Genomic DNA, 14003 nt, shown 5'->3' on the forward strand with positions numbered 1-14003 from the left:
GAGAAAGGAGACAGATGCAGGTCCATTAAGGGAGGCACTTACAGGCCAGCAATCATTCCTCATCCCATTTCTCAGTTTTTGTGGGTTAACCATTCCCAAACACTCCTGCTGCTCTGCATGCCAGGGGGGCTGGTGCTGTTTGCAGAAACCCCCAATGCCACCATGAGCAGCAGGCCACAAAAACAAGGACTACTGGGGGCTGGCAGCACCTGCCACCCGAGGAGCTCAGCACGCTGGAATCACAGGGAACCAGGGAGGTGTTGGCTGGGACCACTGCAGCCTGAAGGACAGACTGCAAGGTAACATATGGGGTTCAGAGCTACAGAAGTTCACTGCCAGGCCAGCTCCTCTGTCCTGGGGAATATGGTCCCAAGCTCACAGCGTGTGTATGCTCACAGACATCCTTAGGGACCCCAAGAGCCCCACTGTGAGACAGGGAAGAGCACAAGAGGCTGTACAGAGCCTGACCTTGTGCTTCCCACAGCAGTGGGGGGCACCCACAAGGCACACCAAGCTACTCTCCTGGTACATCTGTTGGTACAAAATGCTCTTCAGCTGTTTCCTTGCTTTCCATTCCACACATTGAACAGTTACTCTGTGTTCTGCATGCACCACACAAATATTTAGGGCCACCAAGCTCATGGCAACATTTACCTGTATTTCATTGCTGGAACAAAGTCAGGAGAGAGGCCATATCCTGTGGTGAGACATCTCATAACACTTTATAACAGGCAGATTTTAGTCTCCATCTGCAGACAGGACATCAGTGCTCATAATCATAGTGACTCAAATCAACCCACAATGTCTTAAATTAACCAGATGTCCTCAAATCTGTACTTAAGCACCTGAATTAATAGCCTGGCTGTTCAATTGCCATGATTATTTGAAATCATGTGCATGGATGCACAGCACCAAGAAGCCATGCCCAACTTAGCTTTGACCATGACAGTGGCATAAATTCTCTTACAAGGACTTTGCTTTGCTGCTCCCAGAACTGAACTGGTTATTTTGACTATTTGGAGCAGTTAACACCTCCTTCATTCAAAACAGGTTGATAAGAAGCTTCAGTGCATCAAACAGACTAAGTTCTGGCTGGACTTTCCAGCAGCTGCACTTCCCAGCAACTGAGGCAAGTTCACAAAAGAAACAGGTCTATTATGTATCTGTAAGCCTCCAAGCACCTTCGAACATAGGTCTCTGGAACAAAATCCCGCAATGGCTGAAGAATAAGTTCTGCTCTGATGAGCAGATCTGACCTTCCCACAGCATTGTTTCCAAGGAAGAGACAAAACCTCGGGGCTTTTCCAACGACATCCTTGAAGGTGTCACAGAGCCCAGGCCCTCTGCCAAGTTCTCAGTACGCTGACGCATATAAGTAGTTGAAAAGCCCAAACAACCCATGCAGTATCTCTGGAAGGATTTCATAATAATCTATTTCATTAGTCTTAGCCTTGGCAGGTCAGTACTTTGTCAAATGACTTTGAGAAAGCATTAAAATCTGTCTCTGGCCTACTGCTCTTTTAAGACCATAACCTTTCCATTTGCTAGCAGAATTACAGATTTGTTTCCAATGCTGAGTGTTTCTATTGGTTTATACTGCAAAAAGGGTCAACAAATGGGTTTTTTTTCTTATGCAGCAGCAAAGATAATGTAACTGGTATGCATAAAATGTCAAAGGAAATCTGCAGCCAGCATTGCTGTGATTTGCTTACAATGTGCACAAGACATTGTTCAAGTATTAGATTAATTAACAATGCACTTTCATACATTCCACCACAAACTAGCAGGAAATCTTAAAGGAGTAAAAATACATGCTATGCAAAGCTGTCTCCTCTACATTCACATTTTCCAGAGACAGGGATGTGCTTCTCAATTACTGCCACTCCTGGAGCAGATATTCTTTATTCCTTATCACTGCAGAAAAATAATACTCGTATTTTACTTTGTTTTGTAAGGACACATGTGTCTAAGCCCTAAAGCACAGTTTGAGTTTTCAAAATGAAGCTGGATAATGAAACATTAAATTTTTTATGCAGATGTAAATTTCTGCTTTAGAGTCATTTCTTTCTATAAAAACAGTGCAAGCAGGAAATCTGAGCTACCAACAGAGGCAGCTTTGTACATGTGCCTTATGCTGATCCACTAAAGCATAAATCTTTATTCTCTCATCACCAGAAAAACATTTCATTTTGCATTTAATCTCTATTTTCACAGGAGAAACTCTGGAAGCAGGAAATAAGTCCAACCCACCCGAGAGGTTCTCCTGTCCTACTGCCCTGAGCAGCTCACCCTGACAAGGGAATTCTCACCTGTATCCTCCCCAGAGCAAGGAAACAGGTCACACACCTTCAAGTCTCTAGAGGGGAAGTACAGGATACTCTCAATAAGCCTCAAAGATAGGTAAGAATGTTTATTACATTAGTTAAACTTGCCTTTCCTTACTAAGTCCCCTGTTCTGTAAGTTTTTTAATGCCTGAAAACTGATTTTTTTTTTAAAAGACACTGAAAAACTTAATCCAATTAATGTGTTATTGGGAACCTTCAAGTGACTCTGCAATGATTCCACAACATTCAGCAACCTCCAAAAGGAATTTATTTTACTTGCAGAAACATTAGTTAGCTCCCTCCTAAAAATGCAGTGAGACCCCCAGCAACCCACACACTGTGACAGTCTCCAGCTTCTGTAGGTATCGTCAGTTCTGGCAACAGCTGCCACACTGATTATTCATTAACATGGCACCCACAAAATACTGTAAGGTGGTTTTCTATGCTCCAGAAAAAATTGAAATCAAACTGCAGCTCATATTACAGAACTGCAGTTCTTTGGCTTTATGCTGTGCTCAACTTCGCTGACCCTAATTATCTTTAACAAGCATTTTTGGTGAAAAAGTTGACATCATGATTACATCAATGTAATCCAGCGTGGTGCAACAACTTCAGCTTCTGATCTCACAGAGGCCTGTATTTAAGGGACAAACAACCCCCCAAGTGATCAGAACTAATACCCTGCATTGATGCTGTACCATTGAGTCCCTGGTGCAGAGGTGCTTCCAACACCTCCATCAGTAAATGCAGCCAGTGTCCCAGAAATGGCACCTTTGGAGCCGGGGCAGCAGAGAGAGGCACCATGGCCAGCTGGGATGAGCACAGCCCTGACAAGCCCTTCCCAGCAGGAAAGCTGGCAGAGGGCACAGGTCCAGGGGGGTCTGCCAGGTTGGACTACAGAGCGTTCAGAGCCAAGCCAAGCCAAGAAAGGTATGTCCCGCTGGAATGAAATGTCTCAAGTGCTATGTTTGTGCAAATGCCAGCGAGTTTCCACACGGAGCTGCGCTGGACAACCAGGAGCAGCTCAGGGAGTAAGGAAGGCTGACACAGGACCACAGCACACAGCCGAGACAGGGAGACAAAGGGACTGGCTAGCCAAACGGGGAAAGTATCTCTGAACATCTGAGCTGTCTGAAGTGCTCAGTGTTCTCCTCACAGCCTGGTCTTATCACTGTTTGTTTGATGTTTTCCACCCGCATTCTCTCTGCACGACATACCGTTCCCTTGTTATGTTGGCACAGAAAAGGAGCAGACCGCTGGCAGAAAAGAAGTTAAGATCCTTGTCCTGTTCAACACAGACAAAGGATTTTTTACCAGCCTGATTCGCAGACTGTAGGGATGTTTTCCTGTTTTTATCATTATTTGCTCTTGTGCTGATTTTTAAAATATTTCTGTGCAGTCCATATTGCATTTATGCAACCCCATTCCATGTAAAATTTCTTTTTCTTCACAATTTTTAGGCAATTAATGCCTAGAAAAATTAAGCTTTTTGAGTAAACATATACATGCATGCACACACAAATAACAAGACAGGCTGAAGTACTTTTTGCCACCAAAAAAATATTTTTATGTCTGCATTGGTCCTTACCTGAGAGATCAAGTTCAAAAGAAAGATTTCTTTTCAAAAAAGAGATACAATGAACCATAAGAATCAATTATTACATTACTGAAATGCCTTTCAACATCTCTTTTAGTGAAGATCTTAGCTTCACCACAGCTCTGCACATGATTACTGCAAGCCAGTCACCAGGGGGAGGAAGAGGCAGCTCCCAGCAGATGCTCAGCCATTAAAAGAGGAAGTTCTTTGTGTTTTGTCTCTCCCAGGCCACCCAGCCATCTGAGGCACATCTAATGGACTTAGGTTATGAAGTTCCAGCAGTTATGAAATGGTAGAGTATTAGACACAGAAAACTGTATGTAAAGAATATAAGAATATTCATATATACATACATGCATATAAGAAAGAAAAGAAGAAAATATATTAGCCCAGCTTAAGCCCCTAATTCTAGAGTACAACTGAGATTGTGGATCATGGGCAGGTGTCTAGCTAGATTTCTTTGCCTATCTGGCAGTAGTATCAGGCAGTAACACAAAAGAATGGTGTTCCCATTCCCTACAGCAGAGGATACAGAATGAATTGTCAAATTTCAACAAGTTCCCTTGTGTCATTCAGTGTGAGACTGGTAAAAAAGGCAAAAATTATTTTCTAAGTGGCAGAGTACAGCTCACCTTTTGTATAATATCGTCAAAAGATTAGAATGGTGATTCACCTCTTTTTTATTTCAGTTTGGTTGGTTTCCTTTTGAACATAGAACTGTTTACCCACAAAGACCTAAGGCAGTCACCAACACACTGTGACAATCTACTCCCAGTGTGACATATCAAAGCCAAGTGAAATATGTTATATTTTCAATAATATCAAACCCCATGGCTCATCAGAGCATGTGTAATGTCTTGTTAAATCCCAAGAGCAGTTTTTTGTTCCAAATGCACGCAACTGTGTGATGAAATGGGGCCACTACTGTATCTGAAAAATGCTCCAGCAGAACACACTACCTTTCAGTATGATCCAAAGAGAACTTAGAAATAAAGGAAGCAAATATCTTCAGTGTTATTTGTTAAATTAATTTAAATAACCAGCAATAGCTTTCTAAAAGAATGATATATTGGAAGACAATCAAGGTGTTTCTTTTCTACACTTAGGAAAATATTTGAAATATTTTGGGTGATTTTTTTTGTTTTGTTTGTGTGCTTTGTTTGTTTGGTTTTTTTTTTTTCCTTTTTTTTTTTGTATCCTAATTTCAGGTCATTTCGAAGGATCTGTGCCACAGGCCTGCACATGAGGTAGACATGAAAGTTTCTAACATGTCAGAGTGAACAGAGGTGGATAACAAACTTAAACAAAGTATTATAAACAAACTGTCATGATTTTTATGTGACTCTGATGGATCAAAAATTAGGATTAAGGCCAACATATAATAAATCACTTGGAAACTGGAATCAGAGGGAACATGTGTGCCCCACATAAACACAAATATCCAATTTATATGTATAAAAATGAGTTAGAGAGACTTAGAGGAGTAGCAAGTATTGCCAACATTGCATTACAATCTGCATTAAAAATGTCTGATCTAATGCCAAATCTTCATGATTAGTAGAATGTTTGATTGTTGAGAAAGAAAGATCAAATTCAGATTACTTCTCAGCCTGAGTAAACACAGTATGAACATTCAATCTGACATTACAAATAGCCATAATTTCATCATAAATACAGGAAGAATGAAGGACTTCTAAGACTACAAGAGAATACCCACAAAACCAGGTAATCACATCACTGCTGGATGGGTGAGTGCTGTGGTAAGGATACTCTCTAGCAGATATAAAGGAATTCATAATATAGCCATGAGAAAAAAAAAATCAACTGTGAATTTTATTTCTGTTTTCTCATATGGATATCCTGTGCATAACTGTAAATGAGCTGATACTGCAGCCACAAATATAACACAATTGCAGAGTCAGCGGGGAAACTGAGTCCACTGGAAGCTGTTTGACTAGTTGCACTGCACATTTAAGGATTTCAGTTTTCCCAAGATGCAGCATTTTGGTAATGTCCCAGCTCCTGACTCCAGGGGTTCCCCCTTATTTCCAACTGCCAGCCCCAGACTGGAGATCTAAAATTCTTTTCTCAGCATAAAAAAAGATTAACCACACAGCTGGTAAGTGCTTGGATAGCTTGATTATCATAGCTTTTCTTGACCAAGAATTGCTTCTGTGAGTCCGAAAAACAACCAAAGCAAGAGGCCCTCCTGATCCTGCTCTGGTATTGGCGTTATGTTGCAGTAGCACTGACATCCATCCATCCATTCATCAGGCTCTGGCCACAAAGCCTGGGCACAGCACCCTCATCTGCTGAACATTCAACACCCGAAGAATAAAACCCCTCCTGGAAAAGCAACACTCTGCAAGTTATAAAAAAGGCTTATGTGGATAAGTGCTAGCCTGAGGAACAAATGTATGGTGAAGAGGAAGCCCCAGCAATGCACTTAAGCACTGTATCACTGGCTTTTAGGAGTAGAAGGCTCTTAAACTTGACAGACACCCTGGAAAAGCTCTCCTGAACAAAGCACTACAGAGAGTGCTAGGCTTTTAATCATGGCAATAGAAACCTTATGTAGACAATTAAGGAAAACAGTGGAGATTTAAAAGGGTGGTGGCATCTGCCCTCCTCATTACAATGAAATGTACCAGCAGCCTCCTCACCTGGCACCAGGCACAGGGGAAAAATGCACAGATTCCCGAGTCTAACTCCATGTGGAAACCCATCTCAGGACACAGAGCAGACCTTTACCAGGAGCTCATGGCACTAACTGGTTCACAGGGTTCCTCTCACAGCACATCACGCTGCTCCAAAGCACAACAAGGCATCAGTTACCATCAGTTACCACCACTTATTCCTTCTGCCTGGAGATGGTCAGTGAACGAACACCATGGAGAATTATGACTCAAGACAGGCAACATGGCAAGTGGCACTGGCAATTTAATGACAACTACATGATCAGGCATTACAATTCTCAAGTGTCTCAGAACTCTGGTACTAACAGTGGGCCTCCCTCTGAGTAGACCACGCTGCTAGGGCTCTGGTATCACCCTTTACGGCCTCTCGCCTGGAGTGGTGGAATCCTCAGAGCTGCTGTATTTCACAGCATAATGGGAGAGAAGAGACATGGAGGTTACAGCTCCCAGTCTCTACAACATCCTTCCCAAGAAAGTCCTGGTCAGCACCATTACAGAGCACTGATCTTTTCTAAATTAGTTTTGTTCTCAGTTCAGCAGCTGTCAACTTCAGCAGTGCCCATTTCTCTCCACTGACTACAGAAAGAGCACACACACAATAAGGTTTGAGCAGCTCAGGTGCAGACATCTACACAGAAGTGCCTCCTGTGCATCTGGGAGTTTTAGGGGAACCACTGGAAAAGGAGATGGCTATGCTCATGTCAGGGACCCCATAATTCAAGGAAGAAAATGTAGATCCCTGCACTCCAAACCTGCTTTTAACTGTGGACTCTTCTATGGGTGTTCCCCCTGAACAAGTCCTGGAATGATCAGGTCATCTAAAAAGCAGCTGTTCAGCTGAAAGAGACACCCTTTTACCTACTGCAGAGATCCCCATAACATCAGTGATCTCCTGATACTTCAAAGCACTGTGACACTTCTCTCCTTCAATGCCAAGGAAGATTCAAAGGTTTGCATTCAGTACTGGGTGGCACACTGAGTTTATCAACTTCATCAGCCCAGGGAGGAAGGTCATGCTGAGCACAGTCTGCAGATACAAGAAGTTGATAAAATCAGCAGGCATCACTTCACCAGAGTAAGTCTTCCCTGCCATCTGAGACATGCTACCTCCTAACAAATTTAAGCATGGACACACAGTCCTTTCTTAGAGTAGAAGTGTTTGTGGCCCTTCCTACATACCTGGTTTGTTTACTTAATACCACCTAACCAGTTATCAGACCAGGCTGAAAAGCTTCACCTTGCAGCAAAGCAGGAGCACGTGCCTCTGCTCAGCCTGCAGGGGAGGGAGACTGCTTCCAAACATCAGTCCTTGATGCCTCCTGAAACCCATCAGCCTCTAAGATGGCCACCAGCTCTGTTTAGTGTTGTTTGCTGTCAGTGTTATTTACCCACTTGAGCTTCTGGCTCTGTTTACACTATAGCAAGTACTGTTTGATACCACTTATCCTTCACAGAAGATGGTTTGGTGATTGGCCAAAGCACAACCTCAAGCACAAGGACTAACTTGCCTCCTGTATTCAATGGGTTAAGGCTGCCTCTGTGGGCACCCCAAGGGCAGAGACCTGTGGGTCCCTCAAACTTCAGTCAAACAGCATGACACTCACATCTCATGAAAACCTTTTTTAAACAAAAATTCTCAAGAAAATGTATTCCAAAAGAAGACACAGATTATTGTGTATTTACTTCACACTAAACATCACTGGAAATTGTACATTGAATGAATGCAGTCCAGAATGGCACCTTGTCTGACCTCAACCTTCACATCTCTTTATAAACTGGTACAAACAAAACTTACAGGCCTAATTACTTTTGTTGCTAACGATGCATTTGCTTGAAATTGATAGGGAAAAGTAAAGGGTTAGTTACTTGAATAAGGAAAGGCTGTGTATTATCAAGTGTCCAGCCAGACATATACAGACTCCCCTGGCATACAGAGTCAGGTCCCAAGGAAAAGACCTCAGTGGTCTTTTCTACGTGTTTTGATCATATATTTACCATGTCCCTTATTCCAACTATCTTCCTCATGTCTGTGCAGAGAGAATTAAAACTCTTCTGGAACACTGGGATTTTTTATATGAAATAACTGCTTATCAGAGCAATTACTTTCAAACAATATAGCCTATGAAAAAAAATTGTTCACTTGGTTCTACTTTACCCCTGCACTACCGATGGAACTGAATTTGTATTTCACCAGGAAACTAATCCTTTGTGGATTCTTCATTGTTGTTTACTATCTTGAACTAACATCAACTTAAACACAGTTAGTTAGATAACCGGCACTCAAATGCCAAAAACTTTTATTTTCCTGTGACATACCAATAAATATTTTAAAAACCTCCTTGCTGAAACGTCCCTTACGTGACTTTTGGCAGGGGCTCACCCTGGCTCAGGCAGTGGGCAGACACAATGTTCACTGGGAAAGCCAAAAAGGGACTGGAATATCTTACTGCAATAGCCAGTCACAGTTCAGCTCTGCTGCAAAATGCACCAGAACCACATGTACTGTTACAGAGCCAGATGTCTCCAGGGCAGGATCTTTCTAAAGGGGTAATTTTTGGCTAGCAAGCTTCAGTTAAAGCACTCTTTTCCTTAAAACCTTTTTAATTTTTCTTAGTTTTTATTGTTATTAAAATTTAAGCCAGAGCACTTCACTAGTTTTTAACAGACAAAGACTACCACGCTTTTAGCAGTAAACACAAAGCAAAACCAGATCAAGCAAAAGCCTACAGGGAAGGTAACAGTGTGGACAGCCCCCTTGCAAAAAGCCGTGGTGAAGCGGCCCTCTGGGGATGGTTCAAACAAAGCACATTCAAAGAACTTTATTCAAGCTAAAATCCAAGCTGAATGAAATGGGTATAGCAAGGTGTCTACTTGTTCCACCTGTCTGGCTGTCACAGCATACACCACAGTGGGGACAGCCACAACACACAGAGTATCGCCATACTATTTCAACAGCTTCAACCCATACAGGGTAACACCAAACCACAGCAGAAGGCTTCAGGTGTCTGCCCATAAAGAGTAACATCACATCACTTCAGAAGACTGCAAGCAGCTGCCCTTCTTGCTCTTTAGCCCAGCCTTTTATCCCCTTCATATTGATGCATTGCCCCTGTGTGCCCTCTGTTCCCTTTGGTGGTTGGTCAGTGCCCCTGGGCACTCCATGGCTCATTGCTGTCACTGCTGCTCACCTGTTTCTCACAGCTGTGCCCATTGGGGATGAGGCTGGGCCACAGCCCCACTCCCAACTACCACAAACTGTGTGCCTACACCTGGCCACAAACAAGCTCAGATCCCAGCCCTCTACCCAGATCTGCCCCTCACTTGCCCCATGCTTCCTAATCCAGAGCTCTGAGGCATCAGCATCCATCCCTCCCCTTGGAGAGCAGCCAGCCTTTACCGACACACAGCCAATTCCCTCCTCAAGCCCACAGAAAAATCCCCCCTCTCATCTGCCTAGGCTCTCTATCCTGTGCTGAGCCTCTCCGAAATCGCTCTCCAGGAGCAGAGATTGCAAAGGTGCAGAGATTGCAAAGTCCCTGTCCCATCAGGACCAGCTGGTGTGGGTTATGCATGGTCACATCCACCTGGGTTTCAAATGTCTCCAAGAATGAAGACTGCACAGCCTCTCTGGGCTCCTCTGGGGTCTGAACACCAAAGAAATGCTGTCTCATGTTTGGACAAAACTTCTTGTGTTTGAGCATCTGCCTGTTGCCTCTCGTTCTACCACTGGGCCCCACTGGGAAACCAATCTGTATCCAAGTCCATCTCAAACACTGCAGTCCCTCCTGGCCAAAAATTCACCATTCCTTTCGATCTCTCTGACAAAAGATTCTTCTGTCTCAACCAGAGATCCCTTATTGTAATAAATTATGCACATTGTTGTGTCCTTGGATGAAAACAAGGATACAACAATGTGCATAATTTATTTCAATAATGGTACTCAAAGCATATGGATATATAACTGGATTCTTTTTGTCTTCCTTTTTCCTAAAATCTGAATATCAAGTTTTCTGCACATCTTTGGAATTACCCTCAAACTGAAACTCAGCCTTAAGAGCTGAGTATTTTTTAGGCTTCTATAATTTGTCTAAGACTATTCACATCAGAAAAGTATTCTGTCCATCCCTGCATTTGAGGCAAAAGAATATATACTAAAGTCAGCACGTTTATATAATAAGAGTAACAACAATAACAATAATAATAAAAATATAGATAATATGTACTCTATATATAATAATATATTATAATATATTATATATAATAAAGGAGCAGGAAGCCTTGATCTAAAAGCACAACATTGTGCCTTCTCCTAATGCAGAGCTACTGAAGGAAAAATATACATCTCTGAGGAACATTCTATAGTAAAACTATAGCAAACAGTTCTAGACTTTTGCCAAATTAAGACTGAAATAATGCTTAGACTGAACTAGTTTTAAGAGTGCATAATAAATAGATTTTAATACATTAATAAATACTAGCTGTAAGCCATAGGAAGCGTCTTTGCTTCCCCCTTTTAGCATCTTAAAAAAAAATAAAATTGCAATAGTAACAGGACACTTTTGCAGACCTAATAGTATAGCAGTAACCATTTCAACTACAGTCTAAGGAAAAATCCCAAGCAGTGATGGCATGACTAAATATTTCCATGTCATCAAGCCCAATGAAACACATGGTGTCAGGGAGTTCTGAAGTTTCTGAAGATAAGCAAAGACCATAAGAACCTCTGATTTTCCAAACCAAGGACTTTTCCATAATATCCTTTGGGGTATTGCACAGTGAATGGGAGAGATAAAACTTCAGAACCAAATCATGGTTTATATATGTATATTTTTTAAATTACTGTACTTTTTATTGTTTCTTGAAAATAATCAGACAACTGTTTAAATTGGTTATTTACCTTTGTTGTGAAACAACTGAGAGTTTCTGAATTTCTTTTATTTAAGGCACCATTGATCTCAGAGAAAATATGATCTTAATCACACTCATGTTTTTTTCTTCCAATTGACAGATGAATTAATATGCTGTTGGCAATGAACAAAACTTTTAATCCTCTTAAGATGCAGAATTTTAGCTCAGGGTGAATATGAAAACCTCACCTGTTTTAATTTTCTTTCATTCACAATCAGACAGATCCAGACTCCTGACAATACTGTGGCATCACTTTATTGCTTCTGCAGCAACAAAATACATTTTTGTGTATCTCACTATCAAAATTTCACTAAACCATGCCTTTAGAAGCTCTACAGAGCCGTTCTGTGATCCCCTTCAGCTGCATGCACGGCTGCCTCGCCTTCAGCTGCCACGTGCTCCCCAAACACAGCCACGCGAGCCCGTGCTCCTCAAACCCACCTTCTGGCACTCGCTCTCCTGAGCAGCCTGGGGGCAATCAGGACTTGGAATGGACTTGGCCCAGCAGAACATGGGGAAGAGTACACAGCAAGACAGGCTGCCCCACACAGCAACCTGCTCAAGTCACTACTGACCCTCAGCCACCTCTGCCACCTTCACCCATCTGCGGGACCAGAGAGTTCCCACCACCTGGTATGTTCCTACTGCAGCAAATGTTGTGGTCATGAGCAGATACAGCCTTGGGTCACCTCTGTACTCCCACATACCAGATCATTATGTTAGAACTAACATTCTCCAAACAGGCAGAATCCAGCCTTTGGATAAAATAGCCTCTAGACACCAGCAGAGTGAATGCACAAGCTATTTTTTCAAAGACAGTACAGGTCTTGTGGGAAATAGAAACCATCCTTTTTCATTTCAATGATGGTTGAAGTTATTTTTGAATGAAGCTTGAAAAAAAATTATCTTGATTTAAAGGTGCTGCTTAAATGTAAACCTGAATGCTGCATCTTAAATGACAGCTGCTAGTCTCAAGGCACAAGGGTAGTTCAGGGAAATGAAGCACAGTCCCACAAAAGTGGATTTGGTGCAGCAGCCTCTGAATTCCCATTACTGACAGACAGCTCAATAGGCATCTTTCACACATTCTATTTTGTTATTATGTTTGTTTGTTTGTTTATTTGTTGCACAGAGTTTACTGTCTTCAAGATGCCAGCAGGACCTTAAGAAGATTTCTGCCCTTTTGAAGTCTCCCTACTTCCTCCTACACTCGAAGAGAAACCATTTCTCTTTCCACTTCCATCCCACAACTCTCAATTTCTATAACTTGCATAACTGATTAGGAAGGGCTGACAGCAGAGTGCAGTGAGCCTCCCAGTGCATTCCCCACCTCCAGACCTCTCCCCTAGGGAACAGCTTCCCAAGAGTTCCAGCGCAGTTTCTATTTAAAAGCTTCAGATCCTGCCAGAAGAAGTTGGCTTGTCAAATTTCAAATCTGTGCTCTTTACACAGTACTCAGATGTGTTTCTGCAGTAGTAAATGTTAGCTCTCCCTTGTGGCATGTACCTTTTACACAGCCATGACTGAAACCTTGCACAAGCCTCTTCCTCTCTGTGCTCCTACGCACGCTTCTATTCCAGACACAGTCTCCTTCTAAGAGAAATAGTGAAGGGACAAGGAAATAGTGACCACTTGAGGATGGGGAGACAAGCCTCCACCCAGCTGGGGTCCAGAGATCCTCATCAGTCATTATCACTCATTCTACCCCTCAAAAATGCTCATATATGAGCCTCCTTCCATGCCTTGGAGCCCACTTTCACCATTCCAGCATGGACTTGGCTATCCCAGTTTTTCCAAATCCCTGATTTTGCTTTCACAGGGAGCTAAACCAAGTATCCACACATTGTTCTCATCAAAACCCAGGGGGTCTTCACAGGACCCAATGGACAGCAAAGGTCTTGTCTGAGAAATAACAGGCTAATGAAAGAGACTGTCTAGTGCCATTACAGCAGTGTATTACAGACCCCTTTCCAGCAAATACTGAAGAACCCAAATTAAACACTGCCCTATTGCTGTGTGGCAGCAATCCACACAGCAGACTGGGTTCGTTTCCCAGGTCAGCAAAGGTTTTCCCTGCTACAGGGATGAACTCGAATTTGCAACATCATTTCATCTAAAATCTTCATGAGACTGCGGTGGATAGCTTCAGGGAACAGGCTCTGCTGAAGTGCCAGAGACCTGGTAATCAAAGTGCACTGCAGGGGAGAGACAGAGTCAGGGTGGACTGAGGTGTGAGCACAAAAGAATGTCAAGAGATGGCAGAAGGTTAACAGAGTAATACGGCAGGGAGCATCAGCCACCCCTCTGTGCACAGCCACAGCTGCCTGAGCCACATCCTGTGCCGGAGGAGAGCATCAACAACAAAACTCCTCTGAACCAGCACGGCTGGCAGAGGAATTTTCCCACAGTAAAGATCACATTCATCGCTCTGTGTCAGGAACAATATTGCACTGTAAGGGCCCTGGGATTCCAGCAGA

At 42.7% G+C, this 14003-nt stretch overlaps 1 protein-coding gene across 1 annotated transcript in view; it reads right to left on the reverse strand.

Annotated features, from left to right (window-relative positions):
- ST7 (suppression of tumorigenicity 7) overlaps nucleotides 1-14003 on the reverse strand; it is a 136122-nt gene that overhangs the window by 96917 nt on the left and 25202 nt on the right. The window lies entirely within an intron of this gene.

This window comes from Fringilla coelebs (genome assembly GCF_963513975.1).
Source record: "Fringilla coelebs genome assembly, chromosome: 5".
NCBI classification, from domain to species: domain Eukaryota; kingdom Metazoa; phylum Chordata; class Aves; order Passeriformes; family Fringillidae; genus Fringilla; species Fringilla coelebs.